At 44.8% G+C, this 21,683-nt stretch overlaps 1 protein-coding gene across 17 annotated transcripts in view; it reads left to right on the top strand.

The window, feature by feature from the left end:
- LOC138744460 (phosphatidylcholine:ceramide cholinephosphotransferase 1-like) overlaps window positions 1-21,683 on the top strand; it is a 166,775-nt gene that overhangs the window by 77,661 nt on the left and 67,431 nt on the right. For 9 of the 17 annotated variants that reach the window (XM_069900657.1, XM_069900665.1, XM_069900654.1 and 6 more), the window contains exons 1-2: window positions 3,913-4,256; window positions 13,281-13,389. The exons of 1 other annotated variant lie outside the window; for it this stretch is intronic. The gene's annotated coding sequence lies outside the window, so the exon portion shown is untranslated. 7 more of the 17 variants (XM_069900656.1, XM_069900670.1, XM_069900655.1 and 4 more) reach the window with 6 other exon arrangements.

The raw sequence follows: 21,683 nt of genomic DNA on the forward strand, positions 1-21,683 counted from the left end.
GGCCAACTGAGAAAAGGTAATAATTGGACATGGATAGGACAGGAAAGGTGAGAATTGATCAGGGTTGGGAATGGCTTTGTGAATGCAGAAATGGAGGAAAGGAGACAAATAAAAGGGGAAGAGAGAAAGAGACAGCTAAATAGGGGTGGGGGAAGGGGAGAGATGGGGGAGGGGCTAACAGAAGCCAGAGAAATCAATGTTAATCCTATATGGTTGGGTGCCCAGAAGGAATATGAGGTGTGTTCCTTCCAATTTATGGGTGGTCTCAGTCTCGGAGTTCATGAGACCATGGACAGACTTGTCGGCATGGGAATGGAGCAAGAATCGAAATTCAGATTCAGATTTCTTGACAGAATACATACATGTCATCACTTACAATCCTGAGATTCTTTTTTCCTGCAACTGAGGCAGAATTCTAACTTATTGGTTGTGCAAAAAAAATTAGAAAACATACACATGTAAACAAAAAGAAATGTAAACTATGCAATACAGAGAAGCCAAAAAAAATCAATAAAATGTACAAATAAAAAGTCCTTAAATGAGCCCCTGATTGAGTTTATTGTTGAGGAGTCTGATGGTGGAAGGGTAGCAGCTGTTCCTGAACCTGGGGGGTGTGAGTCTTGTGGCACCTAGACCTCTTTCCTGATGGTAGCAATGAGAACTGAGCCTGTGCTAGGTGGTGAGGATCCTTGATGATTGCTGCTGCTTGACAATGGCAGCGTTCCATGTAGTGGGAAAATGGATTGCCACTGGAGGTTCTCCACTATGGTTTAGATAGGTTATTCTTTCCTTCTATTTGAACCTGGCCATTTTTGTCTGCTATCTCCCTACTTGTATTTCTTTCTTTTGAATGTGGACTGTCAGCCATATCCCAGTTGGCTATATAACATTACACACTATTTACAAGAGAACTAGCTTAATATTTAGCATGGGGAAACTCTTAAAACTTTTTATTAAACGCATTGTAGCAGAACACACAAGATGTGTAGAAATTTGCAGGACTCTCTGATGACATACCAAATTTCATACTCCTCATGAAGTATAGCCACTGATGAACTTTCATCATGACTGGATCGACATGGAAGCCACAAGATAAATCTTCAGATGTTGACACCCACGAATTTGAAGCTCTTAACCCCATCGTGGGGTTGTGTTCTGATTTTTTCCCTCCTGAAGTCCACAATCAGTTCCTTTGTTTTGATAAGATTGAGTGCAAGGTTGCTGTGCGACACCACTCAAACAGCTGATCTAGCTATCAATCTATCAATGCTTCCTCATGGCCATTCCTCTGATTCTGTCGACAATCATCATTGGTAAGTTTGAAGATGGCATTTCAATTGTGCCTAGCCACTCACAGTCATAGGGGTAGAGCGAGTAGAGCAGTCGGCCAAGCATAATTCCTTTAGATGGTTCTCTTCTGACTGTCAGTGAGGAGATGCTGTTTTTGCTTTGTTCTGACTATGGTCTTCCAATAAGCAAATCAAGGATCCAGGTGTAGAGGGAGGTGCAGAGGCCCAGGCTTTGAAGATTGCTGACCAGTACTGAGGATGTGATGGCGTTGAAAGCTGAACTGTCATCAATGAAAAAACAGCCTGATGTACGTGCTGCTATTGTCTCGGTGATCCAGGGCTAAGCGGAATGCCATCTGTTGCCGAGCAATTGTGGCAATAGGTAAATTGCAGTGGGACTGGTCTTTACTTAGGTATGAGTTCATTCTGGCCATGATCAACCTCACAAAGCATTTCATCACAGTAGAAAATTGAACCCATTAAATTTTACTTCTACTGAAGAAAGATCAAAATCTAGCAAGGATTCTGGAGGACTCTGTCTACACTTAAAGGGCTAACTACCAGGACCTTTCAATGTTAGTGTGAATTAAATGCTGTAATACCCTTTCCACCAAACACTAGTTCTGAAAACTTGTTTGCTATGTTTTTATCACTGTACTATTGCATTCATATTCCAGATTAATTGCTGGTAACCTGGTGGGTTTCACTGGTGTACATAAGTGTGTGTCAACTGTTAACGCTTGCTCCCTCTCAAGTCACATGTTCCTGGAGTCGGTCATGTCAGTTAATGTATCATTACTATACATCTGTAGTCAGCCATAGCCACTTAGGAGTACAACAGGGAATGAGCTTGAAGTTTTCTTTGGCAATCAATGAGCAGTACTGCCTATCTTCAGAGTTGTTATCTGAGATTGGCAGAGAAGTCCCTCAAACCTGTTGTTTGATGGGGTTTCTGCATCAATCATAAATAACAATTCTAAAGATGGGCGGTACTGGAGTACTGAAGGTGGAATAACCCTGGGGATGGGCAAATTAGTGTCAATGGTGCAAAAAATGGTTAACACTACAATGTACATTAACAGAATGTACAAATGAATATGACACTATTAATATGAAAAGATCTTGCACTCTATATTTAATACCCTGATATACGTCAGAGTTCCGTTCTTACCGACTGGTTGGATCTCGAAATGGACGCAAGTACGTTAGCACGGTATGTCGAAGTCACATACCTGTACAGCATTCTTTGGGGTTGAATACAATAATAGTTTAGTCCAGCACGAAAATTTATTAGATTAACTTGAATAATGCATGCTTACTGAATGGCAACACAGAGAGATGCTGTGATGTGTACAATGCTGGGATATCGTCCGACAGTCACTATCACACTCACGCAGCAGTTAGGACTGGTGGATATACGACCAAGCGTATTTTTTTATATTTACATATATTTTCTTTTTTTTTGAAACTATACAGCATTTTTTTCCCTCGGTCATATATAGACATAAATAATTTTATTGTGAATATTGTTTATTTTGATATTTAACAAAAATGCTCTTCTAAATCGGCTGGCATTTTGGTTGTTCCAAAATGCTCCATTTTACCCAACACACCAGGCAGACTTGCTCAGTGAATCTGATCTGGGAGTTCAGACAAAATGCTGAAAAAAATCTGCAGATCAAACAGTGTATTTTATAGAGCAAAGATAAAGATACATAAACAATGTTTTGGGCTTGAGCCCTTTTTAAAAAAAAAACTTTATTTCTCATGTACGTCATTGCACAAATATACTGGAGTCACCCAACAATTACTATATACAAACCACAAGACAACTATCCAGTTATATTAAAATATTGCCATCCCTGTCAAGGATGACGGACACATCCCATCCCTGTCATTGGCATCCCATAGTGCCCAGTGCTGCCAAAACCCCTCCATGGCTCCCGTGGACAGAGCGTACTCCTTTTCCAAAGACGCCCAGGCGCGAACGTCCCCCAGCCCCCAGAGGATGTCCAGCACTTCATTGCTGGGGGAGCCCTGAGCCACTGGCTTCCATGTGCCACAAGTGGGCAGTTCGGCTAGGCCCAGGAGCAAGGCGACCAGGACATCTCCCTTCCTCACTGGGTGGCCAAAGATAGAGGGTAGGGCTAAAATGCAACCAGAATGCAACCAGAATGCCTCTTTAGACAGGCCAAGAGGGGTTGCAACTTCGCTCATCCAATGTACATGTGGCTTGAGGCATGGGGAGGAGCAGGATTACAGAGGGGATCCCACAGAACTCCCAAAGGTGAAGGGCTCAAGCCTGAAACGTTGCATCTTTTGCACCAAGCAGCATTTGCAGGTGTCTGCAGATTTTCGTGTGTTACTCGTGAATCTGGGAGCCGGGGACGTGGGGTGCGAGGGTCCCCGGGGAAGGAGACACCGGGCGCCCGTTCCACGCATGACCCAAGCGTGAGCAGCAGCTGGTGCACGTGCCACGATTCCACCCCACCTGTCTCCAAAGCAGGAGCGGCCACCGACATGACCCCCCCCGCCCGCCCGCCCTTAGGTGCAGCCGCCGCCGCCAGGCGCGCGCTGGACTCAGCGGCTCCAGATGCTGCTCTTCGCCGTGTGCAGGGAACGCGCTGGGGGAGGACGCACATCCCTCAACCAACCGGCCCTCGGTGCCTCCTTGCGCCGAAGGCTGGCAACCGTGGGGACACAGAGCTCGCCGTCGCCCTCGCCCCCCCTTGAGCCGTGCGGTCAGAACCCCCACCTCCTCCTCGCCCGCCTACCTCGCCGCCGACCAACGGTGGATTGTGGGCAAGAGGAAATCTCTTCAGTCAGAGAGGAGGGGGGGGGGGGGTTGGTGCGGCGCGCGCGCGCGGACGGAAGGGCCGCGAGCGAAAGGCGCGCGCGCGCGCTCACACACGCGCGGACCCGACCCGTGGAACGTTCGCGACCGACACCACGTTCCACCAGCGGCGGGTGAGTGACGGCGAGCGGGACCCCCCACAAACTCCTCGCGTTACGGCGAACCGGACACGGTGGCAGCGCCGCTCTCGCGGGGCCGGAGCCTGGGCCACGATTAACAGGACGTGTTTCCCGGCCACGGAGGCTGCGCAACACGGGGGAGATGCGAGGACGGTGACTGGAGAGGAGGGGGGGGGGGGTCGTTCACACCGTCTCCTTCCCACCCAACTCGCGTCCGTCATACACTAACGGTCAGGGTCAGGGTCCGGGGCCCTGGGGTGGGGGGGTGGGGGGGAGGGAGGGAGGGAGGGAGGGCTGGGCGAGGACGCCGGTCCCTTGTCCAGGAGGCTCGGACTGTGCCACGGCGGTAAAAGTTTCCAGTCGCCTCCACTTCAACACCCCCCCCTCCCCCCTTCAGCCAGTGCGGCGCCGCCCCCGCTGGAACTATCGGAATGTGCGGGGTTGGGGGGGATCCCGGGGAGGGGGGGTTGGGGGGGGATCCCGGGGAGGGGGGGTTGGGGGGATCCCGGGGAGGGGGGGTTGGGGGGATCCCGGGGAGGGGGGGGTTGGGGGGGATCCCGGGGAGGGGGGGGTTGGGGGGGATCCCGGGGAGGGGGGGTTGGGGGGGATCCCGGGGAGGGGGGGGTTGGGGGGGATCCCGGGGAGGGGGGGTTGGGGAGGATCTTGGGGAGGGGGGAGGATCTTGGGGAGGGGGGAGGATCTTGGGGAGGGGGAGGATCTTGGGGAGGGGGGAGGATCTTGGGGAGGGGGGAGGATCTTGGGGAGGGGGGAGGATCTTGGGGAGGGGGGAGGATCTTGGGGAGGGGGGAGGATCTTGGGGAGGGAGAGGGGTATGGGCTGGGAGGGAGGGGGGTATGGGCTGGGAGGGAGGGGGGTATGGGCTGGGAGGGAGGGGGGTATGGGCTGGGAGGCAGGGGGGTATGGGCTGGGAGGGAGGGGGGTATGGGCTGGGAGGGAGGGGGGTATGGGCTGGGAGGGAGGGGGGTATGGGCTGGGAGGGAGGGGGGTATGGGCTGGGAGGGAGGGGGGTATGGGCTGGGAGGGAGGGGGGTATGGGCTGGGAGGGAGGGGGGTATGGGCTGGGAGGGAGGGGGGTATGGGCTGGGAGGGAGGGGGCATGACCCCGGCCCCGGGGAGGGGGTGTGGGAAGCGAGGGTGGATTTGATCGTGAGACTGGGCTAGGGTGTGACACTGAGCCAGAAGGGAGGGTGGGGGGGGGGGTTGATCACAGTGTGCGATGGCCGAAGCGGGAGAAAGCTCCGAGTGCAGCCGGACAGCAGCAAAAGTCCGGGCCAAGTTTCTCAACTTGGTTCAATCCTCACTTTCCTTTAATTTTGGTTTTCTTTGCAACCATAAATCTTAGTGATTTCACCAAGAAGGCAAAATGCTTGCCCATTGCTTAAAGCTGGAGTGGGGCTGCAAAACTGTAGGAGTTAAATCAGAACCGGGTGTGGAGGCGTCTGTGCAGGGGGGAGGGGGGGCGTGATGAAAATTGTAATCTGCTCGTCCAGAATGTGATCTTGTTGGAAAAAATGTGTATTTTGTGTGGGTGCACCACGGTCACTTGACAAAGTTGCTGTCTGTGTAATCTCAGACTATTCACTGAGGAATGGGCTAAAATCACTTTCATATCATACGATTTAAGTAAATCAGTGTGCAGCTTGTTGCCTATGAATTTGCTTTCAGTTCATAAGATAAAGGAGCAGAATTAGGTTATTTAGCCCATCGACTTTGCCTCCATCTTTCCATCATGTCTGATTTACTGTACTTTTCAACTCCATCCTCTTTCTTTCGCCCCGTAATACTTGATTTCGTTCCTGATCAAGAACTTATCCAATTATGCCTTATCCTTAATGAGTTGGCTTCCACAGCTGTTGGTGGCAACAAATTCCACAAACGCACCACCCCCGAGTAAAAAGAAAATTCATTCTCATCTCTGTCTAAAGGGATGTTTTTTGTGTTATGATGCTGTGCCATCTGGCCTCAGACTACCCCATCATATGAAATATTGTCTTCTCATCCACACTCTGCAGGCCTTTCAATATTTGATAGGTTTCAATGAGATTCCACCCCATCCCTCATTCTTCTAAACTCCAAAACCTTCATGTGAAATCCTTTCACTCCAGGAATCATCCTTCTAAGCCTCCTCTGGACCCTCTCCTATGCCAACAAATCCTTCCTTCAATTTGGAGCCCAAAACTGCTCACAATATTCAAAGTGTGGTCTGTCAAAATGCATTCTAAAGCCTCATCCCTGCTTGAAATGGATGCTAGCATTCCATTTGTCTTTCTTGCACCTGACTCTACATGCAAGTTGACCTTTAGGGAGTCTTGCACGAGGACTCGTATGTGACTTTGATTTTCTGAGCTTGTTGCTTATTTACAAAATAGTCTGCTTTTATCCCTTCCACCAAAGTGCATGATCATCCACTTCTCGTCACTGTACTCCATCTGCCATTTCATTGCCCAGTCTTTTTCCTCAACGCCAACATTTGTATCAGTCTAGATGCAGTGATATTTAAAAATTTAATAACTGAAATATTTAAAATGAAGGAAGTTCCTGAATAAGAGCAGAATGTGAGAGGGATTTTCACATTTATTGAAAAGTGGTTGAGCCACAAGTATGGTATGAGCTCTTTTTTTGCTGTGCCTTTATGGTCAATATGTGTTGACCATTTGCTGTTTTCATTTGGGAAGCTTTGTGGATAAATAATTCTCTTGTATTATATTGACTCTTGGAATTTTAGAGAGTAGCTAGCAGTGGTCAAAAGAGACTAGTATTCAGTTAGAATATAGGACAAGTAACTTCGAAATTGTGAAGTACAGATGTCAAAAAGTAATAAAAGTGCAACAGTTAGCAATTTCCTTGAGGCCGGATACAATTTAACTTCTGTAAAAAATGAAGGGCCTTCAAATGTTATGCTAATTGCACTGAAACAACTGAATTTGTGACTTTAGTTGGATATTATTGTGTATGGATATTATATCGCCATGATCAGTTGTGTAATATCTCCTATATCGTAACTTGTATTTGCTAACTTCACTCATTGAGTTGCAATGAGTAGCTGATGGTTGCATAGGTGCATATTCTTGGAAGCAGAGCTGAAAGCCATAGTCTTGTTTTTTTCACTTAAACATATGAGAGAATGGGACTGTATTTTGACTGAAAATACTTAAATACAAGGCCTAATCTTTTGTATGTAACTTTGGCAAATAAAAAAGGCCCTGGCTGACCTCTGTTCAATGCTGACCTCTGGAAATAATGGATGATATAACTCTGGAAAATGTTGAGCCAAGTGTTACGAGCCCAAAGGACCCCAAAACCCAGGAGCAATAGACATTCACCAAGACAAGTGACTTTCAAAACAAAAGTTATTTTTAATCAACTTCAAACATGAAAATAGAATCAAACTTTAACTTAACTCAATTCTTATACTATACTATATACTAACCCAAATTGCCCCCTTCTAATTCTAAGTGCACGTGTATGTAATGTGTGTGTAAATTCAAGAAAAGTTCTTTGGTTCACAGTTCAATCTCACTTCTCCTTCCAAGTTTTCTGGTTGCAGGCAATCACCATATTGTGCTCAGAATTTAACATGTATAAAGTTCACCAGGCTTGGTGCTTGAAAGATAAATGTTTACTGCTCAGGAAGGTTCTTGTAAGGTTTGCTCCAGGATTTCCACAACTGAGGTACTCCACTAGTCACCTCAGGGTCTTGTTGATGAAACTTGCCCCATTGGAGTCTTCTAGATGGTAACCTTTTTCTTCAAGCTACCACAGAGTTTCTTCCTCTATTTTAAGAGAAACATCAGACAGATAGCACTTCCAGCTATCTACTGCTCTGGAACTTGCTTTCATCAGTTTCAAACAGTTTTCCCTGGATTGCACTTTCTGTTACTTGTCAGTGTCCCACACACTGACTGACTGACAGCTGTTAATTCAACTCACTCTCTTTTCTAACCTAAAATCCAAAAAGAGCATGTGACTCATGACTTGCAAAACCCCCACCTTCCTGAGCAAAGCAACAGGAGTTCTTCTGCTCCCATCTGTTGTTAGCTTAGGTAAACAATCCAGGAGTGACCTTTCTGTGAGCACTTTGTAGAAAGGGCACTGATAGGCAGCATGACTCCCGGCAAGACAATGGTCAAGCATTATATGACCTCCATTCAATTAACAACTACTTGTGAAAGGTGCTTACATTGTCCAGAGAACTTCAGTATTTCAAAGAAGATGTTTTAAAATATGTGAATGTATGTTTCCTACTCTAAATCTTATAAAATTTCCCCAAATATTAATATTGTTACAAAAGAGTGAATTGCTGGAGGAACTCTGGACAGGCAGCATCCATGGGTAGAAATGCTCAGTCAACTGGAAAATATTGATTGCTTTCCAAAGATTGGGAGCCACGTCATTCAGTTGACCAGTATGAACTTTGGCAGTTTAAGCAAAAGTGTTTGGAGTTTGGGGTTTCAAACCTGACACTAAGCTTGTGGTCAACTGTCTAATCCCTGCCCTTCGTATTGTTTCTAAAACAAAAGCCAGTTACTACCAGGCATCTGAAACCAATGCAGAGATCCAATGTGGTCTATCCAAAATCTTTTGAACCCATTGGCAGGATAAAACAAATGACATCAGCCTACTCTCCTCCTATGTCAGGATCTCCAGTATTGAAGTCAATCGGCTTCAATGAACAGCCCATTATCAGCTGCATAATCTTACACCAGACTCCTGAAATAAATGCTTCCTTGAGATGTTAGCAGGTAGACAAAGATTCAGATCCTGGTGGGATATCTAGTTCACGACCACACAAAATTAGGGAAGATTTGTTAAGAGCTTGCAGGAGCACAGCATATAATGCAGAAGATGTGCACCACCTGCTAAATGATCTGCCTGCTCCTATGGCATGTCTTCCTTGTGGCAGAGTGCAGGACTTCCATTACCCTCATCAGTTACTGCAATCTGCAGAATTTAATTGTCATAGTTATACGAAACAGAAATTTGCATTCTTCCCCCACCACTCCACTGGATACATATTGACCATTAGGGGTCTATAAACTTATACCCTGGATTAATCTCATTTTATTTCCCCACTTTCACATTCATTCTCTAGATTCTATTGCTCATCGATGCAAATGTGCCAATTTGCATGTCTTTGGCATATGGGAGGGAAAAAAAGTGGCAATTCCAGAGGAAGCTAGAGATTGATCCTGATAGGCATCAGCTATGGCAGGGAGTGCAGGCCATGACAGCCTACAAAGCAAGGGTGAATACCATAGATGCCTGACTACCCGATGAGCTGATCACCTTCTATTCGCACTTTGAGAAGGAGAACCCAACAGTGCCTATGAGAATCCCTGCAAAGGCTGAGGAATCTGTGATATCTGTCTCTGAGGCTGGAACATCATGTCCATGGACACTTTCAACCTCTCATTGCTGTAGTCAAAGGTTCCCACCTGCTTCAAAAGGGCATCAATCGTCATGGTGTCCAAGAGGAGCAGCGTGAGCTGCCTCAATGACTATCGTGCAGTAGCATTAACATCTACTGTGATGAAATGGTTTGCGAGGTTGGTCGTCGCTAGAATTAACAGGTACCTAAGCAGAGATCTGGACCCACTGCAAGTTGCTTATTGTCACAATTGCTCCACAACAAATGAAATATCACTGGCTCTCCACTCAGCTCTGGATCACCTCAAAAATAACAACTCATTAATTACAGTTCAGTTTTCAACACCATTATTCCCTTAGTGCTGGTCAACAAGCTCCATACCCTGGTCTTCTGAACCTCTCTCTGCAACTGGATCCTTAACTTACTCATTGGAAGACCACAGTCAGTATGAATTGGAACAAATAGGCCCTTTCAGGTGGTCTGAATACCCCCTTGTACAGCCACAAAATCTCCCCCGCCCCTGTGGCTAAAGACACACCTGAATTCAGCCAAACCGAATCACCAGCCCTCCTCTGGGAGGGATAATCAGCATAGCGTGGCGCTATGAATGGCACCTGAATGCGCACTGGGGGGGGCTGATGACTACATCAGGGATGGCTGGCATGGGCTGTTGGTGCGGGGAGCAGCCAGTGTGGGCTGTGACAGCCCGACTGGCCACTCCTGCACCGGGGCCGCACTCTGCGGCTCAAAACACGGCCTAGCAATGGCGATCTTCCCTACCCACAATACCCCACGCAGCTGGAACCGTTGTGGGAAACACAGAGCTGCATATGCTGCACATTTATGACGGGTGGCACTGTGGCACCTGTCACCCCCACTCTATCAGATCTGGAGACGCCTCTGGATATGAATAGGCCCTTTCAGGTGGACCAGTTAACACTGCAGCAGACTTTTAGGGCTACCACCTGAAAGGTGCGTTTGTAGTTTTAAATTCGCTCCTGTTGCCAGCCTCAAGGCGGAGGGTCCACCTGAAAGGGTCTCCTCACTGACAACACAGGCACACTCCCGAGGCACTCATGATTGTGTGGCCAGCCATAGTTCCAATACTACCTACAAATTTGCCAATTACACCACAGTTGAAGGCAGAATTACAAACTGCAATAAGGAGGCATACAAGAGGAAGATAGATCAGCTTGATGAGTGGTGTCACACCAACAACCTTGTAGTCAAAGTTAACAAAACCAAGGAGATGATTGTGGACCTCAGGAGGAAGTGAGGAGAACACAATCCAGTCCTCATCAAGGGCTCAGTAGTGGAGAGGATCAAGAACTTCAAATTCCTGGGTGTCAACATCACTGAGAATCTGTCCTGGAGACTCCATGTTGATGTAATCCTGAAGGAGGGTTGCCAGCGGTTATAATTTGTGAGGAATTTGAGGAGATTTATGATTCTCAAAAACTCAACAGGACTGTGGAGAGCATTCTGGCTGGTTAAATCACTGTTGTATGGAGGTGCCAATGTTCAGAACGAGAAAAAACTCCAGGGGTTGTTAACTCGGCCTGGAACATCAAAGGCACCAGACTTCACACCATCCAGGACATCTACAAGAAGCACTGTCTTAAGAAAGATTGCCAAGAAAGAGGAAGGATATTATAAAAGTTGGCTTATTATAAAACTTCAGAAGAGGCTTATGAAGTTGTTGCTAGGATTATGGGAAGTTACTGCGAGAGATTGGGACCTGTTTTCATTCACGTGTTGGAGGTAGAGAGGAGATTTATAAAATCTTACCGAGGTTCATAAAATCATGAGGGCCATGGGCAAGGTGAATAACGAGCGCCTGCCTATAAGAGTCGAAGAATCTAGGATTCAAGGGGAATGTGCCTAACCTGGATAAGTGGGACTAAAGCAGGATGACATGTTGTTCAACATGGACAAGCTGGACCTGTGGGCCTGCTTCCAGGCTGAGAAACTATGATTATTTTTCACTGATCAATCCAATCCTCAGCCCTTCCAACCACTAAAAGTGTATTTGATATATGAATATCTATAGTCCAATACATTATCCAAGTTGCAATTCAGCCATAAAACAGTTAAGTGGTGACTCACAAGATGAGTGAAACCACCTGAACTATCTCAAAATTAACCCCATGAAGGTGCTGGGAGCATTTCACACATTTTCTCTTCCCTACTGAACGTGCAGCAGAGCTCAACAGAATATCTTTTCCATTGTACAAAGTCTCATCCCTTAAGAATTTCCATTTACTCTGCTTTTTATGTTTCAATAATACAGAAATATCATTTATTCAGTTCAAATGGCAAAACCATCTCCAATGGAAACAGCAACATTAATAACCAACTCCTGCTTAAATGGCTTAGATTTGTTTAAGCTAATCCGATTTTGCTTTTTAATACGACACAGTCCTGACTCTCGACAATCATGTGTTTTCTTAAAGAGCGCGCCCATCAAAATTTACTAAAAGAAAGCAGCTGTGATTGCTTTAGTGGCTCTTTGAATGTGTGTAGTCCAATAAAAATGAGAATGTAAAATAAAAACTTACTTAAAAGTTATTTTGCATGTTAATTGAGAAAGAAACCAAGGTAAACACAAGCTTCCAATAGCTTAAACAATAGCACTAAAATTGCAAAATCAAATTTCAATTTTAGTTTATTCTGTTTACACGTCTCGTTTTCCTGGTTCACTGTGAAGCAATATCCTTCAGCTGTAATAGCCGAAGTTACAGGAACTCAAATGAATATGCATTAATACTACTCTAGCCAGCAAGTAGTAGACTATTCAAAACCTCCTTATGTGTGGCATTTTGTTTCAATCCATGTGAAGCCACAATTCCTTCAAACAAGTGAACTAGTTAGTCATTATCAAAAAATTAACATCTAATAATTAATTAACAAGATGCTTCTCCCACAACATGTCTTTTTGGCAGGGTGTAGAAAAATCTGTAATTGCTGGCAATCTCGCATTTATTGCCCATCCTTAAATGCCTTCAAGGTTATTAGCCACATTCTTGAACAACCTATCTTTTACATGAAACAATGTAGCACAGAATCAGTCCCTTTGGCCCACATGTCTGTGCTGAACAGACTTTCCAAATCAAACTAAAACTCTACTACTAGATGAAGGTTCTCCAATGGCACTGAAGAACTAGTAATGTATTTACAAGTCAAGATGGTATGAGACGAAGTCGTATGTGCAAATCCTGATGATCCTATGCACTTACTAGCCATGTGCTTCCCTAAGGTGAAGATTGCAAATTTGGAAAGTACTGTCAAGAGTGGTCTGGACAAATAACCACAGGCCATTTTGCAGTTGATACACATGCAGTCACAGCATACTGATAGGAATGAAGGCTCAGAGCAGTTGATTAGATGCCAACCAAGCAGGATATGTTTTCCTGGATGGGGTTGAGCTTCTTGAATATTATTGGAGCTGCTCTAATCCAGGCAAATGGAAATAAACAACTCAATCACAAGCACTTGATAACTTTACAATGGAAAATTATTGACAAAACAAGTGATTGCTAGTGACATCCACAACTATCTTTTGTTATGTGTTGTAGAACTCCAACCATTTAGTACTTTCTTTCTGATGTCTATCAACTTCATTTCACCAGGATGCCTTAATGCTGCACTCAAATTCAATCCAGATGCCAAAGATTGTATATATTGACTCTCAAACTCTGCAATGACTGGAACCTAGTTATCCTTGCAAAACCCAAACCGGTGAGTAGTTTTGGTGAGTAGGTTATTATTGGAGATAGTTTGCTCAATAGCTGTTGACTACTTGCATCATGTTGCTAATGGTTGACAGTAGATTGATTAAGCTGGATTTAGCTAGATCAGATTTGCACTGCTTTTGATATACAGGATATTGCTGGACAATTTTACACATGCTCCAGTGCTATAATTATACTGTGACAACTTAGCTGGAGGTGCAGCTAGTACCAGAGCACAGATCTTCAGTACCAAGGTTATCTGATCACATTGCCTTTGCTGTGCTCCAGCAGTTTGTCCAGTATCATGCACAATCAGATTAGCTGGAGACTGGCATCCTTAATTGAGGGAGCACAAGGGAAACACTGCTTTTTTAACATTCACATGTTGGGTCCCACCATCTTTAACGATGGAAATGTCTGAGGAGGCACCTGCTGGCTAATTGTTTAATTGTCCAGCATCATTCACAGCTACAAATAATCTACTTGAGAATTCAGCAGGTGGAAGAAAAAGAATGGTCAGTTTCAGGCCAGAACCCTTCATCACCTTGCAGCAGATTATTTGTTGCTCCAGATTGCAGCATCTGCAGCCTCCTAGTTCAAAGATGCTGATATCCTCAAGGACCCCCAAGCTATGCTCTCTTCACTCTGCTTCCATCAGTGAAAAAGGTTTGGGATCCTGAAGACAAGCACTCAGTGGCACAAGGACTGCTTCTTTCCTGCTGCCATCAGATCAACGTTTTGTGCACAATTTTTATTTTTGTAAGGTGGTTTATATGAATGTATGCTGCAGCAACACAACAAAATCCATGATTTGTTCATGCCAATAGATTCAGATTCTGAAAATGGAGGACAAGGAAGAAATGTGTGTAGTCACAGGACATGTATACTCCTCGCAAACCTCACTGGAAGTCAGGACAAACCCAGGTCACTGGAGCAGTAAAGCAGCAGCTTTATTTATCCCGCCATTCACACCATCGTGGAACAAGGTCATCCTAGTCCTGAGGAACTACCCATGAAAGCAAAAGATATCACACTAGTTAATAGTCCTGAGTAACTTGGGCTGTAATGGCATGTACCATTGAAAGATGTTGTATTGTTTGCTAATAAAATGTTCATTGTGTTTTCTTACATGGTTTTTAATGTAGAGATGGCTGGTTTATTTGGACATTCAGGCATGCTCTTTTGCTATATTTCAATGTGTTTTATAGAATGTATTTTGTTGGTTTTTTACACTGTCTCAAGGACAGAGTAATAAAACTGATTTCATCCCAGACTAATAGATATCCATTGGTTTTTAAATCTACCTTCTTGAAACACATACTCCATCAAAGATTTAAAAAAAAGGCCATTCTGAGTTTTATTTGTTTTGCAAATATTAATGGCCAGGTCTTGCTTTTCCGAAGTATTTATACACCAATTTAATCGCAATAGAACACAGGTACAAAAAGGAGTTACAAACCATTTCTAATTCATAATCTTTTATGCAGAAATTACTGCACAATTAAACAGTGTGTAGTTACTGTGAAAAAATACAATTTATACAACTCCATCATCTCTTACAATACATGAACTTTTCTCAGTGACATGACTACCTAAAGTAACACTGTTGCCAGAATTTAAACCCTCATGACATTTTAAAAACCTGAAACCTTAACACAGAAAAGAATTCCAAAGCTCCTTAGAGTATTGCTTTGATTTGAAGCATACATACACACACACAAAAAAAAATCACAGCAATTAGATTTTAAGCATTGCCTTAAAAAGGAGATCATTTGGAGCAGATGCTCTCGAGGGAATGTCAATAGTTGTAGCAGCTGAAGACATAATCAACAATGGAAGAACAATTAAAATCAGACATGAGAAAGATGAGAATTAGAGGGGAGAGGTGCTGAGTTGGATGTCACTTTGGAAGAGTTCACAGACACAAGGTTCAGGGACAAGAACACAGGATAGATCTTAAAAATAGGTAATGGACTTACCAGAACTCGAAAATTTTATCTATGAGGTAATGTGGATAAGGCAGGGTTTGCTTTCTTGAAATTGGGAGACTTGAGGGCTGATCTCATTGGTTGTATATCATTTAAAAGAGGACTCATTTCCATTTTCTTTTGGGTTATTTGAAGGAATGGCATGACATGAGAACCATTATTTCATTCGGGTAGTGCTAAGGGTCTGGAGCTTGACCTGAGTGAGTAGCAGAGTAAGAAACCCTTGCTCCATCAAAAATGTTTGTGGAGGCATAAGAAGCAATATAACTTGCAGGGCCTTGGATCAAGTGTTGGAAGGTGAGTTTTTTTTAGACTAGAAATAAATAGACTGTTATAAATATTCAATCTATAATTGTATGACCCCATGATTTTTGATAATTTTTTTGAACTCTGGCCTTCCCCTTTTTTACTGTTTTGCAACCTCACACCCAATAATCCTTGAAAATTTGATTTTGTTCCAATTCTGGCCTCTTGAATTCTGAAATGTAATCCCTCCATTTGCCAGCATTGCTATCAGCAGCCATGATCCAGAGCTCTAGCATTTCATCCTTGAGCTTGTCCGTAACTTCGCCTCTTCCAACTATGACTAGCTCTTTGACCATGAATTTGGTTATCTGTCAAATGAGCTCTTTAATTGTTTTGATGCCAATTTTTTAAAAAATGCAATGAAACTTGGCATGTCTTGGTACTTTAAAATGCAAGTTATTGTTGGGACTGGCAAATCAAGCCTCTGTGTTTTTATCTCTTCTTGAAGTTGATGTAGTCTGACTTCAAATGCAGCACTCTGAATTTTTGAATGTGATAATAAAATAAAGCCCTTTCAGAGAATGCATGTGATCCAAAGGCACAATCTGAAAAAGGTAAATTCTCCTGGTGCTCTGATTAATCATCTCAGCCAAGATCCTAAATGGGTTATCTAGTTATTTATCTAATTGCTTATGCAAGATTTCCTTGTATAAATTAGTTGCAACCTTTCAAGAGCAGTGACTCCACAGTGATTCAATTTCAAAGTAGTTCTGCAAGGAAGTGTTTCAGGAGGAGTCTGAGATCTATAAAAATTGGCCATAATTTGTGTTTGGACTTTCTATTGTGTCTGAATTGTTTTTCTTTTTTTAAAAAGTACTTTGGTTGTGGCCCCATAAAGTAAAACACTACACAAGAGAATACTCTCGTGATGTTTAATACTTGATCTATTTTGGACATCTATTTTTGTTTTGGGTAGCTCATTTATTCCAGACTGAGGTGAAAATTGCTTTGGTTTTTCCTGGACCAGAAATCATCATGGTATTGAAATTAAACAATGTGTAAGGCGCCAATTAAATTAAAAAAAATATTAAAATTATCTGTGGCTTGATGCAGACAACGATAAGTGTTGAATCGGCCTTCATAATGTTATTAGATTCAAGTTATTTATGGAAAAGGATAAGTCTGGTCTTCATGTTGAGATTTTAAATTGGAGGAAGGCAAATTTTGTGGAAATCAGAGGATTTGGGAGGAGTGGATTAGGATATGTTGTTTTATGGCAAGGGTGCACAAGGAAAGTGGCTGGCCTTCAAGGGCAAAATTTTGAGAGTGCAAAGTTTGCATGTTAGGATAAAAGGAAAAATTACAAGTCATAGTGATCCCTGGTTTTCAAGGGATCTTGGTGATCTGGTTAAGAAAAAAGAGGGAGATGCATAGCAAATATTGGCAATAAGGAGCTTATGAGGTACTTGGAGTACAAAAATGGCAAGAAAATATCCAAAAAACGCATGAGGTTGCTCTGTCAGATCTTCTTTCTTTGGCTTGGCTTCGCGGACGAAGATTTATGGAGGGGGTAAATGTCCACGTCAGCTGCAGGCTCGATTGTGGCTGACAAGTCCGATGCGGGACAGGCAGACACGGTTGCAGCGGTTGCAGGGGAAAATTGGTTGGTTGGGGTTGGGTGTTGGGTTTTTCCTCCTTTGCCTTTTGTCAGTGAGGTGGGCTCTGCGGTCTTCTTCAAAGGAGGTTGCTGCCCGCCGAACTGCGAGGCGCCAAGATGCACGGTTTGAGGCGATATCAGCCCACTGGCGGTGGTCAATGTGGCAGGCACCAAGAGATTTCTTTAGGCAGTCCTTGTACCTCTTCTTTGGTGCACCTCTGTCACGGTGGCCAGTGGAGAGCTCGCCATATAACACGATCTTGGGAAGGCGATGGTCCTCCATTCTGGAGTCGTGACCCACCCAGCGCAGCTGGATCTTCAGCAGCGTGGACTCGATGCTGTCGGCCTCTGCCATCTCGATTACTTCGATGCGAGGGATGAAGGCGCTCCAATAAATGTTGAGGATGGAGCGGAGACAACGCTGGTGGAAGCGTTCTAGGAGCCGTAGGTGATGCTGGTAGAGGACCCATGATTCGGAGCCGAACAGGAGTGTGGGTATGACAACGGCTCTGTATACGCTTATCTTTGTGAGGTTTTTCAGTTGGTTGTTTTTCCAGACTCTTTTGTGTAGTCTTCCAAAGGCACTATTTGCCTTGGCGAGTCTGTTGTCTATCTCGTTGTCGATCCTTGCATCTGATGAAATGGTGCAGCCGAGATAGGTAAACTGGTAGACCGTTTTGAGTTTTGTGTGCCCGATGGAGATGTGGGGGGGGCTGGTAGTCATGGTGGGGAGCTGGCTGATGGAGGACCTCCGTTTTCTTCAGGCTGACTTCCAGGCCAAACATTTTGGCAGTTTCCGCAAAACAGGACGTCAAGTGCTGAAGAGCTGGCTCTGAATGGGCAACTAAAGCGGCATCGTCTGCAAAGAGTAGTTCACGGACAAGTTTCTCTTGTGTCTCTGCATGTCAAACTGCATGAGTTTTTCAAGCTTTGTTGGGACCAAGGAAAACTGTCTCAGGATCTTCGAGATGCCATCATCATCACCCTGTACAAAAACAAAGGCGAGAAATCTGACTGCTCAAACTACAGGGGAATCACGCTGCTCTCCATTGCAGGCAAAACCTTCGCTAGGATTCTCCTAAATAGAATAATACCTAGTGTCGCCGAGAATATTCTCCCAGAATCACAGTGCGGCTTTCGCGCAAACAGAGGAACTACTGACATGGTCTTTGCCCTCAGACAGCTCCAAGAAAAGTGAAGAGAACAAAACAAAGGACTCGACATCACCTTTATTGACCTCACCAAAGCCTTCGACACCGTGAGCAGGAAAGGGCTTTGGCAAATACTAGAGCACATCGGTTGGCCCCCCAAAGTTCCTCAACATGGTTATCCAACTGCTCTGTCAGATAATATGATGGTAAACCCAAAGGGTTTCTGTAAGTATATTAAGGTATGTTATGTAGAAATAGATGTTAATATCCCTTATTGCACTCCTGAGACTTGCTGCCTCGACTGCAGGGTAGCCAAATGAGTGGCGGCATCTTCTGGTTATCAAGTGGGTGCACTCCTTTCTCTGTGTTTCACTGATAGACTCATGACACCTCTGGAAGTTTCAGCAGTGAATCCCAGCATCCTGGGCTTACCCCCGAGATGCCATTCACTCACTTGGTGGCCAGGTGGAATTCTTTCTCCTCATCCTTGCCCATTGACTACCATTTTCAGCAGCTCTGGAGAGATTTTTAACTGCTTGTCAATGTATCTTTATTTGCACTACCAACTTTTGGAGTAGCCTTGATGTCGATGAGGCTTCAAATCCTCTGTATGAGTAAAAGGGACAAAATTGGTCCCCCTAGAGGATAAGAGTGGTCAACTATGTGTGGAGCCTTAAGAAATGGGGGAGATATTTAAGAAATTTTTTGCATCAGTATTTACTCAGGAAACTGGCATCAATCCAATTGGGTCCGGTGAGTCGGGCTTTGAGTGCGGATTTGAGTTGTTGGTGGAAACGTTCCACAAGACTGTTCAACTGCGTGTGGTACACTGTAGTGTGATGCAGTTGTGTGCCACAAAAGTGCTCGAGGGCAGTCCATTATGCAGAGGTGAATTGCATTCCGTGGTCTGAAGTGATGTGTGTGGGAACTCCAAATCTCAAGATCCAATTGGCAATGAACACTCTGGCTCATGTCTCAGTGTTGTGGGATAGCCTCTGGCCAGCACATGAATCAGTTTATGACCATCAGGATGTATCTCATGTTCTGAGATAGTGGGAATGGTCCAACCAGGTCTATAGGCACATGTTCAAAATGCTGGCGTAACACTGGGAAAGCTTGGAGAGGCACCTTGGTGTGTTGCTGAATTTTTGAAGTCTGGCGGGAGTACACGTCTGGGCCCACTGCGCAACATCTTTCTGAAGTTCATGCCCTACATACTTAGTTGTCATGGGCTTGACGGTCACTCTGATGGAGGGATGAGATGAGTTGTGAACTTGGTCAAAAAGATGTTGCCTCCAAGACACTGGAATCATTGGTCTAGGGTAGCCCAAAGAAAAGTCACAAACCAGAATTGGGCCACCTAGTTGTGGTGCCACCCACTGTATGTCCAGGTTTGTAATGGCCGTACAGTACACCTGAACATCAGGAACCACGGCCTGTGCACTGGCCAAGTCAGAGATATCAATGCCACCCTGGGTATAATTCACTGTTGGTCTGGATAACACATCAGTGACCAGATTGTTTTTCCCCAAGACATCTGTTGTGAAATCAGATTTGGCTGTGAAATCAGACAAGTGGCATTGCTAACTGGCCGACAATGGGTCCGATATTTTGCTGAAGGGAAAAGTGAGCGACTTATGATCTGTAAAAGTATTGAAATGGTGACCCTCCACAACTTTTCGGAAGTGTCGTGTGGCTAGATACAATGCTAACAGCTCACATTCAAATGTGCTGTATTTCATTTCAGATGGCCGCAGGTGGCGGCTAAAGAAAACCAGGGGTTGGCAATGGCTATTGACATACTGTTCAAGAACTGCATCCACCGCTGTATCTGAGGCGTCAGCGATGAGTGCCAGGGCAGTAATGAGATTCGGAGGCACGAGCATTGCTGCGTTGGCCAGAGCGTCTTTGGCAGTTGTGAACGCAAACTTTGCTTCTGTGGTCCAAGTAACTTCCTTGTGCTTTGTGGTGAGGAGCTGAAACAGGAGTTGAAAAATGTCAGTGGCTGCTAGAATGAAGCGGTGATAGAAATTTATTAAGCCCAAGAACTTCTGCAGTCCCTTAACCATGGCAGGCTTCGGAAAGGCATGGACTGCGTCCACTTTGCCTGATAAGGGAAAGACAATTTGGCTGTGATCTTGTGCCCCAGGAAATCATTGGTTGACTTGCCAAACTGGTATATGCTAGGGTTCATGTTAAGTCAGAATTCATCCAGCCATTGGAACAGGTGGCGTAAGTGCAGGTGGTGATCTTGCTCATTCTGACTGGCGATGAGGATGTCATCTAAGAATTTGTAAGCAAATTCTAAATCCCTGCTCAAAGCATCCATAAGCCGCCGGAATGTTTGAGTGGCATTCTTTGATCCAACGGCATCCTAAGGAATTCAAACAGTCCGAAAGGAGTAATGTTTTGGGAATGTCATCCGTGTAGAGTTGGATTTGATTATATCCTTTGACGAGATCGACTTTGGAGAAAACACGAGAATTGTGCAGATGGGCAGTGAAATCTTGTATATGAGGAATGGAGGTATCTGTCAAGTGTAGTTATATTATTGAGCCTGCGATAATCGCCGCAGGGTCTCCATCCACTGGTGTACTTGGGTACCATGTGTAATGGCGATGCCCAAGGACTGTTGGAACGCCGAATGATACCTAATTCCTCCATGGCAGTAAATTCTACCATTGCCTGCTGCAGTTTATCTGGTGGGAGATGACAAGCCCTGGTGTAAATTGGCGGATCAAAGGTGTTGATATCATGGGACATACCATGGGCTGTTTTGGAAGTATTGAAATTAAGAGAGAGCACACCAGGAAATTTGTTGAGCAGGGCAGCAAAGGTGTCTTTATGCACCCTGAGCTGGGAAACCCGCCCTTTGCTGCTTATCAATGGGTATGTTTGGAAAGTGGTGGCGTTAACTAATTTCCTCTGCTTCACATCGACCAGCAAGTCACGGGATCGTAAGAAATCTGCACCCAAAATGGGCTGCGCGGTGGAAGTCTAAACACAATCCCAATGAAATGTTGCTCCTCTTGTCCTAATCGTGATGCGTTGCATGCCAAAGCCAGGAATAGAAGTCCAGTTTGCGGCTTAAAGAGCAAGGCCTCTGTGCCTGACCTTGGTGCTTGTGTCTATGAGAAACTTGTGTTTACTAGTGGCATCTTGAAGATACAGGAGGCAGGTACTTGTACCAGCTGCTGAGGCCACTACTGGCAGCTGGCTCTGTCATTTCTTGACCCATTTTTGTGGTAGCTACGTGGCG

The sequence above is a fragment of the Narcine bancroftii genome, chromosome 10, assembly GCF_036971445.1.
Source record: "Narcine bancroftii isolate sNarBan1 chromosome 10, sNarBan1.hap1, whole genome shotgun sequence".
NCBI classification, from domain to species: Eukaryota; Metazoa; Chordata; class Chondrichthyes; order Torpediniformes; family Narcinidae; genus Narcine; species Narcine bancroftii.